The sequence below is a fragment of the Apium graveolens genome, chromosome 10 (assembly GCF_009905375.1).
Source record: "Apium graveolens cultivar Ventura chromosome 10, ASM990537v1, whole genome shotgun sequence".
Lineage (NCBI taxonomy): Eukaryota > Viridiplantae > Streptophyta > Magnoliopsida > Apiales > Apiaceae > Apium > Apium graveolens.
The window spans coordinates 231,045,939-231,064,251 of NC_133656.1; positions in this window are offsets into that span (position 1 = coordinate 231,045,939).

Genomic DNA, 18,313 nt, shown 5'->3' on the forward strand with positions numbered 1-18,313 from the left:
CATTGGGATCCAACTTATCCTGCATTTATTTGTGAGTTTCATTGTTAGATATTTGCAGCTGATCTTCAAGTCTGAAAATCTTATGACTCCCCTTTCATCTCTAAACTCCATTATCCAGTAAGGTCTCAAATGCACTGTATCGCCAGTATGTGAGATAGTTAAGACTCTATGCAGTGCATTTGGATCTCTCCAGCTTTGAAACTCTATGCAGTGCATTCAAGATGCTCCTTTAGCCTGAGCTGATCATTACTTTCTTCTTGAAACTCTGGACCTCTTCCTCAGCTTCTTGTCATTCTCCTCAATTTGATGTTGGAGTTGTCTATAAAATTCAGCATCATTACCATCATTGGGATCCAACTTATCCTGCATTTCTTTGAGAGTTTCATTGTTAGATATTTGCAGCTGATCTTCAAGTCTGAAAATCTTATGACTCCCCTTTCATCTCTAAACTCCATTATCCAGTAAGGTCTCAAATGCACTGTATCACCAGTATGTGAGATGCATTTGGATCTCTCCAGCTTTGTCTAATTTGGTTGATCCTGTTGAGAACTTCAGTTTTGGCTGTTTTTGTGAAACCAAAATTCTTCTTCATAGCAGAGAACACCTTTATTAGTACAATGTGGCTTTCATTGAGGATCCTGTATAGAGGCCAAATGATCTCTCTGCCTCCCTTGTATCTAAACACTAATCATTTTGGTAGCTTGGTGTTAGCAGCAATTCCCCTTACTTCATCAAGCTCATCCAGGTAGAGATTAAGGTCTGAGAATTCCTTGATGTCACATATGAACAATTGATCATCTTTGTTGACTTTGGGATTGGGCTTGGAGATCACTTTGTGTTGAGGTGGATTCGACTTGACTCCCATAATCTTCCTCTTTCTTTTGTTCTTCATTGTGGTGGGTACTGGAATGTTCAAATCAGGTAAAGGTAGATTGATCCAATCTATAGGTTCATCCTTGGGTATGATAGGCTCACAATGAAAGTTGATGCCTGGATAAACCTTGGCTTCGACGGGTTCCTTAGTGGACACAGTTGGTTGACTTAAAATTGTAGATTGAACTTGATCAGTTTCCCTTCCAGTAGGACTAACTGGCCTTTTTGCATGGCCTTCATCCTAATTCTTTTTACCCACTTTTGTCATGCTTCCTTCTTCTTTGGATCATCAGCTAAAGTTTTCTCAGTCATATTTGAAGTAGCAGGCATCTCCAATTTCCTTTTTGTTCCTTTAGTGGCCTGCTTTAATCTTCTTTTATGAGCTTTCAGTATTGTATTTTCTTCATCTTTAGCTTCACCAAACTGAGGGTGTCAAGACATCACACAAATCATCTTGCCATGTCTATAGATTCTTGCTATTCTATCTGTCAAATTGGCATCTTTGGTGGCCTTGAAGCTATTAATTTTTATGCCCTAGGAGGAGAATAATCAACCAACAGTGGATGCTTTGTTGTCATAATGGTATTTGCCTGTTTGGGTTTTAGCACCACAAAGTTGTTGAACTCATTCTTCATAGAGGGCTCACCCATTTCTCCTTTTCCTAGATGCATGTCTTTTATGGTGATTGGTCTCAACTGAGTGAAGTGTTTCACTGATTGAGCTTGATTAGCAGTTGAGCCAAAAACCTTCTCAATTCTCTCATCAATATTCTTCATTTGCTCTTTTATCCTGAGCTCGGCTGCTGCTAGATTGATCATATCAATACTATCTACAGCCGTTGGCTTAGAGATAGTGATAGTTGGTACTACCACTTTGCTGAATTGAATATTCACATTCTTCTCCCTTTTATTGAGTTGGACAATTGCATCCGTCTTCCCCTTTTTTGTTATCATCAAGAGAAGTAAGGTTGGAAGTTTGATAAGCCACCAACTGTTGAAGTAATTGAGTTTGAGCTTCTTGGTTTGAAAGTATCTTGGCCACTGAGTTCTCAACAACTGTCATTCTGGAACCCAAGGCCTCAACCTTTCTATTGAGATCATTGTCCTTTCTGAGTTTCTGATGAATATCCATTTTAGTTGACTCAAGAAGCTTAACCTCTATTATATCATTGATGTCTTTCTTGACTGTATCAATGGCTTGTTTGAGCTCATCTACATTTTGATTATGTTTATGAGTCTGAATTTTGTGCAGCTGTAGAGATTCAAGATGGGCTTATAGAAGGCTTCTGGTATTAGCAATGACAGTGGCTTCTATTGCTGATTGAGTCTGATAAATAAGCTTGAACATTGTGGAGTTGAAATGGTGATAGTTACATTCATTGGTTAGCATCCAGGCTGGAGTACTAGTAAAGGTACTAGGACCTGCAGCTCCCCCTAAGTCCATGCCAACTTAATCAGTATTTTCCCCATGAGACTCATCACCAAAAGAGTCACCAGAATCATATTTAAAGTCATCACCAGCTGTAGGTGGAAGAGACTTGATTGCATCCTTTGCTCTTAGCATTGAAGCTGTTGTATGTACCAGATTGAGAATCCTCTTTGCTTCCTCATTGCCCTGAACAGCCAAAGTATGATAGGCTTTAACATGATGAGTAAATGTCTCAGCATATAGGGAAATAGAATCTATTACATCTTTGTATTCTTGTTGATATAGTCTTTCCTTTCTGCCTCATTGACTCACTTGCAATGGTTTCCACCCTTATTGCTCCAGTACCTGCCTTCCTCTCATGTTCTCTCTGTTTTTGCATCAAGGGCTCCCCTTGTCTCACCACCCTCACCTTCACCATCTAAGGTGGGACTCCTCTCACTCACTTTTGCCATGCTGGAAGAAATAACATGCATATGTTTACTCTTTTCCTCTCCTTTTGCCTGGAGCAACCCAGCCTCTCACTCATATCACTCCCTTCCCTTAGTCCTAAGAGTGATTAAACAACTACTAAATCATCTGTACTAGTAATAATTTTAGATATATCAGGAGGTGCAGAGACTATCAATGGATGAGTGATATCTGTTGAAGTAGCAGTTGTGTGTATTAACGGATGACTGCTGTTAGGCTTATCCTTCGAAGGACAATCACTGATCAACGGATGAGGAATATTCGTCGAAAAAGTAGAAATAATAGAGATAGGAGTTGAAACTATTATAGAATCTGTGGAGATTGATTTTAAATTTAGGTGTACAAATTTTTCAACAGTTTGAGAAAGAATGGGCAACCGAGCCAACAAATCATTAATAAGATGATGCTCAGTTGCACTAGATTTTGGCTCCTCCATAAATGTAAGAGAAGGAGAATCAAGAACTGATGTTTTTATCATGTCCACATCCAGAGAGATAGTTGGAGAGTTTTGTGTATGTGGTGTTTCGATAATGAGAGATTTTGGATGTGACTCCACATTTATTGGAGGCACATCAATCTGAATTTGAGATGGTGTAGTAACTGAGTCTTTGACTTCAGTTGGCATTGTGTGCACCCTGTGACTCCGCCATTGGTTTAGATTTCTTCTTTCTGATATAAGTTTGGGTTTTGTTTGTGTCTCTTCCCCTTTTAGCATGTGCTCTTAGTTGAGAGCTTGTTTCAATAGCCACATCCTTTTGGGAGGATGCAACTAACGATGAGCTAATTTCCTTATCAAGCACTATAGTTATTGGGAGACTATAGTGTGGATGGTTTGGGTCACACATACCTCACCCTCCTTATTGTTGGGGCTTCTTTGATGTTCACCCCTTCCCTCATCCATCTGACTACCCTGAGCATTCCCCTCAAGTGAAGTAGTAGTTATTACAACTGCTATCTTTTGAGAGACAAAAAAGGTTGGCTTCTTAGACTTGGATTTAGATTTAGGTTTTGTAGCCTGGGTGGGAATCTTTTTGGTCACTATCACGGATGTCATTGCCACAGTAGAAGTCAAAGAAGTGATGGGTTGAGAAAAGATTGGAGCAGAAGTAGTTACCTCATTTACCTGTTGTGCCTCAAAGATTGGAAGATAGTTGAGGGGCACTCCATTGTTGAGGTTATTCCTGCTCAGATCTGCAAGCACTCTCTTTTCTTGAACCCAATAATCAAGCTTGTTGTTTGGTTTCTTAATTACAAGGTTCTCAGAAACAAAGTTAGCCCGAATCATAAAGAACCTAGCATAATATATGTTCTTTGACCTTTTCTTAATATCTCTTAATTTATATCCTAACTCCATCATGACAGAGTTACTAAAGTTAAAGTACTTGTCACTCAAAAGTATGTATAACATGTTAACCATGAAATAAGTAACTGCATCAAAGTTGCTAATTTTTCCAGAAAATGCTTTGATAAAAGAGTCACAAAGAAAGCTCCATTCTTTTCTAAGGCCCATTCTCCTAACCTCACATAACTTGGTGCGAATGAGAGAATAACCCATAGACCTAAGCATGGTGCTCACATCTATGTCTGTGTGTGGAACATCAGTGTTGTTTTCAGGCAAATGAAAGCATGTTTGTATTTCATCACAATTAATACAGTAATCATTACCTTTCATAGAAAAACAATGGTTTTGTCTTTCGAGTTGTACACCACCGTGGTCCAGATTTGCTCCACAACTTCACAATAGATTACTGGGGACTCAAGCATAGCATAGCTTAGTTTATAGTTGCGAATGAAATCAATCATCTTGTGATAGTCCTCAGAAGCAGCAATCTTCTTGTCCACCAGTGCCACAAAGTTGTTCTTTTCATAGAAAAACCCATACTGAGACATAATCTTGACTACGAGTGCCATTGTTGTGATTAGAGAGCAGTTACGTAGAAATGGGGTTTTTGGCGATGAAGAGAGTAAAAGTTGCTAAGAAATTTAGAGAGAGATAAAAGTGAAATACAGAAATGAATTGGGCTTTTATACTAACTCCGAAAAAGATGAGTAGATAATTAAAAATAAATAAAGTATCCAATAAAATTCTCCAAAAATAACCGTTTAGAAATAAAGCAGACTGTAGAAATTCCAAAATTAATCCATCGACAGATACATACATGTTGTAAGTATAGTCGACGGCTAGGGTTTGGAATTAATGGTTAAGATTGAATCAACTCAACGGATACATGGTGTACCTTTATTTGTTGAATAATGAGGTACCCGTAAATATTTTGACTTTCAACGGATAATTCTTATACGTTGAATGCTATCAGTATTTACCTTTAGCAAATCCTGATTTTGGTGTCAGGATCTGACAGCTGGCAAATCATGATGGTTAATGTCAGGATCTGACCACTTGCAAATCCTGATGCCAATGTTTGGATCTGATAACTTGCAAATCCTGATTTATATCTTTTATAAAGTCAAACTTATTTCTGACTCTGCTACAGATTGCTTAGACATCAAAATAACTTTAGGAATAATTAAGCATACCTAACTCACTTACCAACCTAGTAAAGGTGGACTCATCAAGTGGCTTGGTAAATATGTCTGCAAGTTGCTGCTCATTTGGAACAAAATGAAGTTCCACTGTACCATTCATAACATGTTCTCTAATGAAGTGGTACTTGATGTCTATGTGCTTTGTCCTTGAGTGCTGCACAGGATTTCCAGTGATGGCAATGACACTTGTGTTGTCACATAAAATTGGGATCTTGACCACATGCAGACCATAATCCAACAGTTGATTCTTCATTCACAAGATCTGTGCACAACAGCTACCAGCAACCATATATTCAGCTTCAGCTGTAGAAGTAGAAACTGAGTTCTGTTTCTTACTGAACCAGGACACAAGCTTGTTTCCTAGAAATTGACAGGTTCCTGTAGTGTTTTTTTTGTCTATTTTACAACATGCATAATCTGCATCTGAATAACCAATTAGATCAAAACCAGAATCTTTAGGATACCAAATGACAAGTTTTGGTGTTCCTTTGAGATATCTGAAAATTTTCTTAATAACTCTCAAATGAGATTCTTTAGAATCAGCCTGAAATCTAGCACAAAGATAAGTAGCAAATATTATATCCGACCTACTGGCTGTTTAATATAAAAGTGAGCCAACCATGCCCCTATAACTTGAAATGTCCACAGACTTTTCAGTAGTGTTCAATTCAAGCTTAGTAGCAGTAGCCATGAGAGTTTTTGCAGATGTGCAATCTATTAAGTCAAACTTCTTTAACAAATCATGAATATATTTGGTTTGACTAATGAATATTCCATCACTAACTTTCTTAACTTGTAAACCAAGAAAGTAAGTTAGTTCTCCCATCATGCTCATTTCATACTTACTTTGCATCAGTTTGACAAACTTTTTACAAAGTTTCTCATCTATAAAGCCAAATATAATATCATCTACATAAATTTGAACAAGTATACTAGAACCATTAACATTTCTAAAGAAAAGAGTTTTTTCAACAGTACCTCTGGTGAAGTGATTTTCTAAAAGGAACTTTGACAAAGTATCATACCAGGCTCTAGGTGCTTGCTTCAATCCATAAAGTGCTTTCAAAAGATAGTAGACATAATCTGGAAAGTTGGGGTCTTCAAAACCAGTAGGCTGACTTACATAGACTTCCTCCTCCAAATCTCCATTCATAAATACACTTCTGACATCCATTTTATAGACTTTGAAATTGGCATGGGCTGCATAGGCTAGACAGATTTTGATGGCTTCAAGTTTTGCAACAGGAGCAAAAGTCTCATCAAAATCTATCCCTTCTTGTTGATAGTAGCCCTTGGCAACCAATCTAGCTTTGTTCCTGATGATTATGCCATTTTCATCCATCTTTTTTCTGAATACCCATTTGGTGTCAATAAAATTCATGCCTTTAGGTTTGGGTACCAGCTTCCACACTTTATTCCTTTCAAATTGGTTTGGCTCCTCTTGCATGGCTAAAATCCAATCAGGATCTCACAAAGCTTCTTATACCTTCTTTGGCTCTTCCTAAGACATAAAGCTGCTATATAGACATTCCTCTTGAGTGGTTTTTCTTGTTTGCACTCTTGAAGATGCATCACCAATAATTAGTTCAAATGGGTGATCTCTTGTCCACTTCCTTTGTTGTCGTAGATTAGCTCTAGAGTAAGAGGCCTCATTATTGTCTTGATGAGTGAATGAGTTTTGATTAGAAGAAACTCCCCCTGAGTTTGTGGATCTTTGACTTGAAGTTGGGGTCCTTTTCGTGTGTGATCTATACTGACTTTCAACTCCTATTGATGGTTCAATGGATGTTGAGTTTTGCCTTTCGACGGATGATGCAGTTTGACTTTCAACGGATGATGCACCTTGTCTTTCGACGAATGTAGAATTCTGTGCTTCATTTGTTGCTGACTTTTCTGCATTTTCCTTAGAGATTATTTCTTGATCACTTTCATCATCACTATTATCACAGTTCATCTCAACATTGTCAAATTTGAGGCTTTCACGAAAATCTTCATTTGTAGTCCTTCAATCTTCTTATCATCAAACACAATATGTACAGATTCAATAACAATCTTGGTTCTGAGATTGTAGACTCTGTATGCTTTTCCAACTGCATATCCAACAAAAATACCTTCATCTACTTTGGTATCAAACTTTCCATGTTGCTTAGTTTGATTCCTTAGAATATAGCATTTGTAGCCAAAGACGTGAAGAAAGTTCAGTATTGGCTTCCTGTTCTTGAACAATTGATAAGAATTCATGCATTTTGCTTGATTGACCAAAGATATATTATGAGTGTAGCATGCAGTATTTACAGCTTCTGCCCAAAAATAAGTTGGTAACTTTGATTCTTCTAGCATTGTTCTTGCAGCTTCAATAAGAGATCTATTCTTTCTTTCCACCACTCCATTTTATTGTGGAGTCCTTTCTGATAAAAACTCATGCATGATCCCATTTTCTTCACAAAACAATCTCATTGCAGAATTCTTGAACTCGGTTCCATTGTCACTCCTGATTCTTCTAACCTTAAGATCAGGATGTTAGATATATTTGATAATGTCATGTGTAATATGATTTGTGTTTAGTTTTCAGATCTTACTTAAACAGGACAAATCAATACTTAACTGGAAATCAGCACTTATACTGAAGACATGACTTAAGATATCAGAACTTAAGTTATCAGGAGATATTTATCAGGAGATAATATCAGGACTTAAGATGACTTTTAGATAAGGCAGACGGCTGATTGAAAGGAAAGAATATCGAGACTAAGACAGAAAGAAATATGCATGAAGAAAGAATTCTATGAAGAATATAATACTTGGAAGAAAAGATAACTAGTTGATATATTTAGGAAGCAGAATTATATTCCATATCAATTAGAATTTATCTTGTAACTGTGTAGTATATAAACACAGGCATAGGGTTTACACTATAAGTGTTATCATTATCGAAGTTATTATTCTTTATAACCCTAGCAACTCTCGTGATAATTTGTTCATCACTGAGAGAGGACAGTTCCATATTGTAACAGAGTTTATTGTGTTGAATAAAATCTGTTTTCTGTTACTTGAGTTCTTATATTCGATTTGATTGTGCTAAACACTGTATTCAACCCCCTTCTACAGTGTATGTGACCTAACAAGTGGTATCAGAGCAATCTGTTAACACACAAACAGTTTAAGATCCAAAAACAATCATGTCTGAAGAAGAAACTCCAACCAAGCCCACCAAAACTAAAGAACCTCCAAAAACCATAACCCATAGTCGATATGAGACTATAAGAGTTCCCATATTGAAACCTTCCGAGTATTCCATATGGAAAGTGAAGATGACTATGTTTCTGGAAGCTACTGATCTAGAATATCTCGACAGGATTTATGAAGGACCACATATGCCAACCAAACTCTCTGTGGAAGTTGCAGGTCAGCCAACAAAGTCTGTACCAAAGGAGAAAAGTGATTACACTGCTGAAGATATCTCATCGATTGCAAAGGATGCAAAGGTAAGACACTTGCTGCATAGTGCCATTGATAATGTCATGTCAAACAGGGTAATTCAATGCAAGACTGCAAAAGAGATATGGGATGCTTTGGAAACAAGATATCAGGGAACTGATTCAATCAAGAAGAACAGGAAGACCATACTCACTCAAGAGTATGAGCACTTTGACTCAAACCCTGATGAGTCATTAACTGATTTATATGACAGATTTGTCAAACTCTTGAATGATTTGTCACTAGTTGACAAAGAGTATGATATTGAAGATTCAAATCTTAAGTTCCTGTTAGCTCTTCCTGAAAGATGGGATTTGAAGGCCACAATAATAAGAGACAACTAGAGTCTTGATGAAACAACTCTTGATAAAATTTATGGGATGCTCAAGACTCATGAACTTGAGATGGAACAAAGAAGCAAGAGGAACGGAAGAAAGTCAAGGACAGTTGCTTTTGTGGTTGAGGAGGAAAGTCCCAAAGTTGTTGCCTTAAAGAAAGTCAAGGGAGAGGCTCTCATCACAAAGTCTGATACTGAGTCATCAAGTTCTGATAGTGATGATGACTCAGAAACTGAAAGTATACCTGAGATGGACCCTGATGAGGAGATGATGAAGCTGTGTGCTCTTATGGTGAAAGGAATTACAAAGATTGCATACAGGAAATTCAGGAGAGGAAAGAAGTTTTCCAGGAAAGGTGCAAGTTCCGATAAGAAAGGTTTCATAAAATCTGAAGGCAAAGGAGGAAAGTCTGACAGAGGAGATTACTCAAATGTTAAATGCTACAACTGTGGTGAGAAAGGCCACATATCTCCTGATTACAGAAAAGGGAAAAGTGACAATGGTAGGGCTCTTGTCATAAAGAAGAAAAGCTGGTCAGATGCTTCAGATTCTGAGGATGAGGAAAACTATGCCTTGATGGCAAATGCTGATAGCAGTTCTGATACTGCTGACTTAAAGGTACCTCAAACTACTTATGCCTTTCATACTAATGATATTACTGAGTTGAGAAGATATCTTAAAACCATGTTCATTAGTTATAAAGATCAAACTTTAACATGTGAAATATTAACTTCTGAAAATCTTGCTTATAAAAAGAGGAATGGTAGAAAAAGAGTTAGTCATGTTCCATCAAACTCAGAAAGATATAGATGATGCCTTTTATGTTAGGGATGAAGTGCTAAAAATGAATGAATCTCTAAAAACTGAGTTAGAAAAGGAAAGAGAGATTATCAGGACTTGGACTAACTCTGGTAAAGCAACTCAGGATATTCTTAGTAGTGGAAACTGGAAAGAGGGATTAGGATATGGAGATGATAAGAACAGTAAGGGAATTGTAGAAACTGAGCCTATAGTTGTTAAACAAAAACCAAAGGTAAATCCTGTAAAGTTTGTAACTGCAAAGTCTAATAATGAGAAATCAGAAGTTAAGGAGAAAGTAACTTCTGACAAACCTAAACAGGATAAGCCAGCTGAAGTTAACATAGGCTTAATGACAAAGAAGCAGCTTAAGCATAAGCTAAAAGGTGTTAAGAATGTAAACAAGGTAAAGCCACCTAGGAAGAATAGGAATGGAAAGGAAGGTGTAAACAAAAGTAACAATTATAAGCCTGTTTCTAATGCTCCTAGAAAAACATGTCATAACCGTGGAAATTCTAACCATCTGGCTTCTTTTTGCAGGAAGAATAAAAAACATAAACTCCTTACCCTCTAAGTCATGAGTTAAGAGTCAGTCTGTTAGATATAAGCCATAAAATCCTTGTTTTCATTGTGGTAGTTTATGGCATTCCATCTATACTTGTAAGGAATATCATAGTTTGTACTATGATTATTATCAAATAAAACATTCTTTAAAGAAAGTTAGCATTATTCCTTCTAGTGTATGTTCTGATGCAAAGTCTGATATTGCAAATTCTGATAAGAAAACTGTTAACATAAACTCTGATGCTAAATCCGCTGCAAATGTTAACAAACTTAAAAAGGCCAAAGGATCCAAGCAAGTCTGGGTCCTTAAAACTAATCATTAATGGTCTTTGTGATTGCAGGGCAACATGAAGAACATCTTAGTTCTGGACAGTGGATGTTCAGGACATATGACTGGAAATAAAGCCCTGCTATCAGACTTTATGGAGAAAGCTGGCCCAGGTGTTTCTTATGGAGATGGCAATATTGAAAAAACTCTGGGATATGGCAATATCAATCTTGGGAATGTCATCATTGAAAAAGTAGCTCTGGTCTCAGGACTTAAACACAATCTGCTGAGTGTTAGTCAAATCTATGACAAAGGTTATAATGTGGATTTCTTTGAAGAACACTGTGAAGTTGTAAGCAAATCTACAGGCAAAGTTGGTCCGGAAGGATAAATGCATTCCTACTACTTGGTTTCTCGTTCCTCGCCTTCCTAGCTTTCCTCGGTCTCGGTTTCCTGGCTTTCAACAAGTACTGATGGTTCTGCAATCTGTCTGTTAAGTAGAACATCAATTGAAGAAATCTGGGATTGGCACAAGAAACTCTCTCATTTAAATTTCAACAATATAAATGAACTAGTCAGGAAAGATCTTGTGAGAGGACTACCAAAATCAGTATTTGCTCCTGATGGCCTTTGTGATTCATGTCAGAAGGCAAAATAAAGAAAATATTCATTCAAGAGCAAGACTGAATCATCAATTATTGAGCCTTATCACCTACTACATGTTGATCTATTTGGTCCAGTTAATGTCATGTCTATTGCAAAGAAGAAATATGTTATGGTCATAGTGGATGAGTTCACCAGATACACATGGGTGTATTTCTTGCACACAAAAAGTGAAATTGGATCTATCTTGATTGATCAAGTCGGGCAACTGGATAAATTGGTCAAAGATTCTGTGAAGATCATAAGAAGTGATAATGGCATTGAGTTCAAGAATTTGATCGTGGAAGAGTTCTGCAAAGACCATAGAATAAAGCAGGAATTTTCTGCTCCTGGAACTCCACAACAAAATGGAGTTGTTGAAAGAAAAAATAGAACTCTTATTGAAGCTGCACGGACTATGCTTGATGAAGCAAAGTTGCCAACCTACTTTTGGGCTGAAGCTGTGTAGACTGCTTGTTTTACTCAGAATACAACACTTATCAACAAGCATGGAAAAACACCATATGAGATGGTGAAGAAAAAGAAGCCAAATCTGAAGTATTTTCATGTATTTGGATGCAAGTGTTTTGTTCTTAAGACTCATCCCAAACACTATCCAAATTTGATCTAAAAGCTGATGAAGGAATTTTTGTTGGATATCCACTTTCCACAAAAGCCTTCAGAGTCTACAATTTAAGAATAAGGGTTGTCATGGAATCTATCAATGTCTCTTTTGATGATAAGAAGATTACCGGACTTGAAGATTTCAATGATCATGATCAGCTGAGATTCGAAAATGATGTTTTAAATTCTGATTCTGTAAATCCTGATACTGCAAACTCCGATGGATTAAACTCTAATGTTATTGAAACTGTGGTGACTACGCCTGAAGAAAATGCACCTGTGCAGGGGGAGCATACTGAAGATCCAACCACATCTCAAGAAGCATCAGAACCTACAACAGGCTCTTCAAGTTCTGATGGGCCAAAATCTTATAATTCTGGAAACTCATGTTCTGATATTTTTGGAAACTCAAATTCTGAAGGATCCAACTCAGAGAGCATAATTTCAGGGGGAGCATCAGAAAATGTTGATGGAGACAGCATGGATCATGGGGGAGCATCCAGTTCTAGAGAAAACCTTCCATCTGCAAGGAAGTGGACTAAAGCACATACACCTGACTTAATTATTGGAAATCCTAATGCAGGTGTCAGAACTAGAACAACTACATCAAATGAATGTCTCTATCATTCTTTTCTTTCTCAGACTGAACCAAAGAAAGTGGAAGAAGCTCTTCAAGATGCTGATTGGGTGCAAGCAATGCAAGAAGAGTTAAATGAATTTGAAAGAAATAAAGTCTGGACCCTAGTGCCAAGACCAAAGAACAGGTCTGTTGTTGGTACAAAATGGGTGTTCGGAAACAAAACTGACAGTGATGGCATAATTACAAGGAACAAAGCAAGGCTGGTTGCAAAGGGATAATCTCAACATGAGGGAATTGAATATGATGAAACATTTGCACCAGTTGCTAGATTGGAAGCCATAAGGATATTTTTGGCTTATGATGCTCATAAGAAGTTTAAAGTCTTTCAAATGGATGTGAAAAGTGCTTTTCTTAATGGAGAATTGGAAGAGGAAGTATATGTTGAACAACCTCCAGGCTTTGTAGATCCCAAATTTTCCAATCATGTCTACAGGCTTGATAAAGCACTTTATGGCCTTAAGCAAGCTCCAAGAGCATGGTATGAGACTTTAGCTCAGTTTCTTCTGGAAAGTGGATTTAACAGAGGGACTATTGACAAAACACTGTTCTACCTCAACCATGGAAAGGACTTACTTTTGGTGCAAATACATGTTGATGATATCATTTTTGGTTATACAAATGACAGACTTTGTAAGAAGTTTGCCAAGCTGATGCAGTCAAGATATCAAATGCGTATGATGGGAGAACTTAACTATTTTCTGGGCCTTCAAGTCAAGCAGAACGAAGAAGGAGCTTTTATTTGTCAATTTAAGTACACCATAAATTTGTTGAAGAAATTTGGAATGCAAGATTGTTCAAGTGCATCCACTCCTATGGCCACTGCAACAAAATTGGATAAGGATACTGGTAAATCAGTAGATATTACTGATTATAGAGGTATGATTGGTTCACTACTCTATCTAACTGCAAGTAGACCTGATATCATGTATGCTACCTGTCTTTGTGCAAGATTTCAAGCAGATCCAAGAGAACCTCACTTAACAGCTGTGAAAAGAATTTTCAAGTACCTTAAGGGTACAGCTGATCTGGGATTGTGGTATCCTAGAGAATCAGACTTTAAGATAATAGGTTACTCAGATACAGATTTTGCAGGATGCAAAATTGACAGGAAAAGCACAAGTGGAAGCTGCCAATTTCTTGGAGGCAGATTGGTTTCTTGGTTTAGCAAGAAACATAAGTCGATTTCCACATCAAATGCAGAAGCAGAATACATTGCTGTAGGAAGCTGTTGTGCACAGATTCTTTGGATGAAGAATCAGTTACTGGATTATGGGTTAGAATTTTCTAAAATCCCTATTTACTGTGATAATCAAAGTGCTATCGCTATGACAGGTAATCCAGTTCAACACTCAATGACAAAGCACATCAGCATTATGTACCACTTCATAAGGGAACATGTGGATGAAGGTACAGTGGAATTGTATTTTGTTCCAACAGATCAACAACTAGCAGATATCTTCACAAAATCACTGTGTGAAGCTACTTTTACAAGATTGGTAAATGAACTTAGAATGGTTTCAGGTTCTTTCTCTAAATCTGCTTAGTTTATGTTCTGATAGATCAGACTTTATGATCAGTATTTACATATATTACTATCTTTGTGTATTCTGTGCTTAAATTGAAAATTACTTAAGTGCTGATTGTTGTCTGATGTGAATTTCTAAACTCTGATAGTGATATGAATGTTTCTGTGACTATTCAATCCAATGAGGATAACTATGCTAGATGTTGACCTAGTAGTCTTTAATATACTAAAGATCCCATGTTTGAAGTAATTGTTTATGTGGAAATCTTTTAATACAAGCAAATTCTGATATTGAGGTTAGTTAAGTTTACTTTGTGTATCTTATTACTAAGTCAAAAACTAGAATAATGCTTCTTATCTGTTAAGTTCTGATGTTCGTAAATCTGGTGGATGTACTAAGTGCTGATAAGCCTCACTTATCAAAAGAAAAAGAAAAGAAATAAATATCAGGTACTCCTTTGAGATCTAGAGTAAAAATATGGAAGGGAAGACCCAAGTGCATTGCTGGCATTAAATAATATGCATTAGAAAAGCAAAATAAAATTTTCTTGGTGACTTTTCACACTCTATGATTACTGGAGAAATACTCTGATAACAACATAAATTCTGATAAGCAGTCGTGACTCACTTACACTGAGAAGCCACTGTAAAATGGAATTTCAAAAGATGCATAAAATGAGCACAAAACAGTTGAGGTGGACTCATGCATGAACTCATTCTAAAGTAGACTTCAGAATAATGACAGATTTTGAGCAAAGTTCTTAGTTATGCCTTATTTCTAAGATGTACTGAAGTGAATCAAACTTTACTCTTTGTCTGATATTTAGCTTAATGCACACACTTACACTTCATATGAATGATGAAAATTACTGTGGTGATAAATATTGTTTTAGATGAACAGTCTATGTGTCAGATTGCATAAATTCTGAGGACAAGTTCTGATGGAAGTTCTGATGATTAAGTTCTGATGAAACCATATCAGTATTTGTATGAAGAATTACAGGAATACACATTCACTTTTCGAGTTAAGGAGCCATATTCTGATGACTTTTAAATCCTGATAATAATCAAGTTTTGATGCTGACGTGACAGTATTTATTTACTTGGTTTCTTTTTGGTCATTACCTGAACGATAATATTTTTACAGAATATAGGTTAATGTGAGATAAAACAGTCATAAATCATTATGGGTTAGTGGTTAACGTGTATGTCCTGAAAAACTGCATGTGCACGGTAATTATTGCTTCTTTTACGTGCCCATTAACTCTCATTCTAACCGTTTACTGACTGTTCATATGGTGCCAGGTGTAAAGTGTATCTCATACTTCAAAAATATGACTTTTGAGTGGAGAGAGTATATATATGAGAGATAAAAGATTTTCTAATCTTTTACTTACTTTTCTATTCTAAATCTCTTTTACTTTCTCTCTCTCTCTCTCTCTCTCTCTCTCTCTCTCTCTCTTTTATTTTCTGAAGCTGTTTTTCTCTCAGGACTTTTTACAAACACTTTGCAAACATTCTCTTATTTACTTAATTTCTTACAAAGATGGCACCAAAAGACATAATTTTTGATGGAGCTAAGTTTGTTCCTAATAACTTCTCCGTTATTCTTAGCAAGTCAGAAGCCCCATCAGAACTTCACTTCATTCAGGACTTTCTTGCTAGTTCTGATATTGGGTACGCTCTGACCGAACCTGATGCAGTCTCTGGTACTCAAGTGCTGGAGTTCTGGAGAAGCGGAGTATATGATGATGGTGGTGCTCAAGGGTCCCCAAGTATTATTTTTTCATCAGGGGAGGTTGAGCATGTCGTGACATTGGCTACGGTTTGACAAGCACTACAGCTGCCTGAGAACTGTGTTTATTCTACTGTTGAAGAGCCAGTTCTTCAAAACATGATGGTCAGTCTGGGGTATGAGAGGACATTGGCAAAGCTGGGTCAGTTGAATAGATCTTACATACGGAGGGAATGGAGTTTCTTCTTTGACTGCATAACCAAGGCTTTTGCAAACAAATGCTCTAATTTCGATATAATCCCCATATTCAGCCAACAAATCGGGTATGCTCTCATAAATCAAACTGATTTTGATTATGCAAGTGTTGTCTTAGGTTTTATTGGGGATACAATGACAGAAGACAGAAATACTGTTTACTTTGCTAGATTCTGTCAGCTTATCTATAGTTTTTGTTGTGATAATAAGCCCCAATCAGCTAGTGAATTAATCTCATCATTCAGACTAGCTAAAAGAGCTTTTAATGACTTATTATCTACTGATAATAAGAAGGATATGTTAAGACCCCTCCTAGTTCCTTTATCTGTCAAACAAGCCTTAATAACCTATGATCCAGTTAAATACACTGAACTATATCCTGATGTCCAACAATCAGAACCTCATCCATCAGCACCTACCACCTCTACACAAACACCTCAAACTTCTCAACCTCAACCTTTAGATCCGACAGTGAAGCTTTCATCTTCCCGATCCAAGAGGACTAAGAAAGTACTTCAGACTCAACATAAGAGAAGGAGAATTATTCTGCGAGATGAATCAGATGCTAAGGAACAGGTTCCAATTTCAGAACCTGTTGTTGTAGAAGCTGAGAAGGTTTCTTCTCAGAAAGATACTGTAACTGGGAGTTTTAGGCCCCTCAAAAGGCTTAGAGAGTTAAATTCTGATGATAAAGCTCCTACAGTGTCTCCACCTTTAAAAAAGTTAAAGAAACAGAGAGCTCATAGGGACATAGTTGAGTCAGATTCAGAGGATGTAGTGGAAGCAGCTAAGGAAGGGGATCAGGAATCTCCGATCTCAATAGAACCAATTATTATTGAATCACTTCTTTCTGCACAATAAGAAACTGCTCAATACTGAATTCCTACACCTCATATGTCACCTATAGTTGATCCAGTACATACTGAAGAACCGGGTACAAGTGCTGAAATTGATATTAATAATCTGATTGTGCCTGAGGTTTTGTACTTGGAAGCTCCACCAATTCAACTCACTCCACCAACAACATCACTTTTGGATGTTGATCAGAACCTGGCTGCAGATCAGAATTTTGAGGATGATGTTGAAGCCTCTATAGCCTCACATACTGTTATTTTATCAGAGGATGCTGATACTGCAGGATCTACAAGTTCTGATGCTGCAAATGAAGAAACTACTGGTGAAGCTGCTGCTAATTTAGATGTTGGTGCAGCTGGTCCATCAGGACATGCACCTCAACAAACAGTTAATAAAGCTGATTTAGTCAAGAAGTTTGTTACAGGGGAAGCACCAGCACCTTGGAGTGAAACTCCTAGAGGAAAGGAGTGGACTAAGGAATGGAACACAGTTAGTTTTGTTCCTTCTGAAAAGATTCTTGCTGAGCATCTGACAAAAGTTGTTGAAATGCTGTTAAATGATGATTTTAAAGCACAACTGAGAGTTACTGCATTGAGTACTAGGCACCTTCAAGGTCAACACTCAACAACTCTTGACAAGGTGAATAAAATTCAAGAAACCTTGATCCAGCAAGATATGAATGTGAAACTTGAAAAGAACAGATTTTTCAAGCCCTCCTTTGATAAAATTGCCAACATTGAGAAAACTCAGGAGAAGCAACAAGCTCAGATTTCTGAAATTCTAATGAATCAAGCTTCTCAGCAAACTCAACTCAATGAGATCCAATTCTCAGTGGAATTGCTTGTCTCTCTTCTTTTACCTGCTGATGCCAAAAAGGGGGAGAAAGTGATTAAGTCCAAATGCAAATCTATTCAGACACTGAAAGGAAAGGATGATGGAAATGATGACCAGGGAAACTCTTACAAGGGTAGAGGTCAAGGCATAGGATTTTCATCAAGTAAAGCTAGAATTACAAGTCAAGGAACAAGTTCTGATACCGGGAAAAGAATAAGTTCTGATACTGGTAAAAGGATAAGTTCTGGTGAACATCTGGAACTTGATGAAGAAATTTCAAAGGAGTTATTTCTTAAAGAAAATCCAGGAATGGAATTTGAGAGTCTAAAGGAAGAAGAAGCTAGACTCAAAGCAGAAGGTGTCAAGACAAAATCTAAAGCTTCTGTTATTGAAAAGAAATTTCCAAAACCTAAGGGTATTGTGATAAAGGAAAGAACGAGTTCTG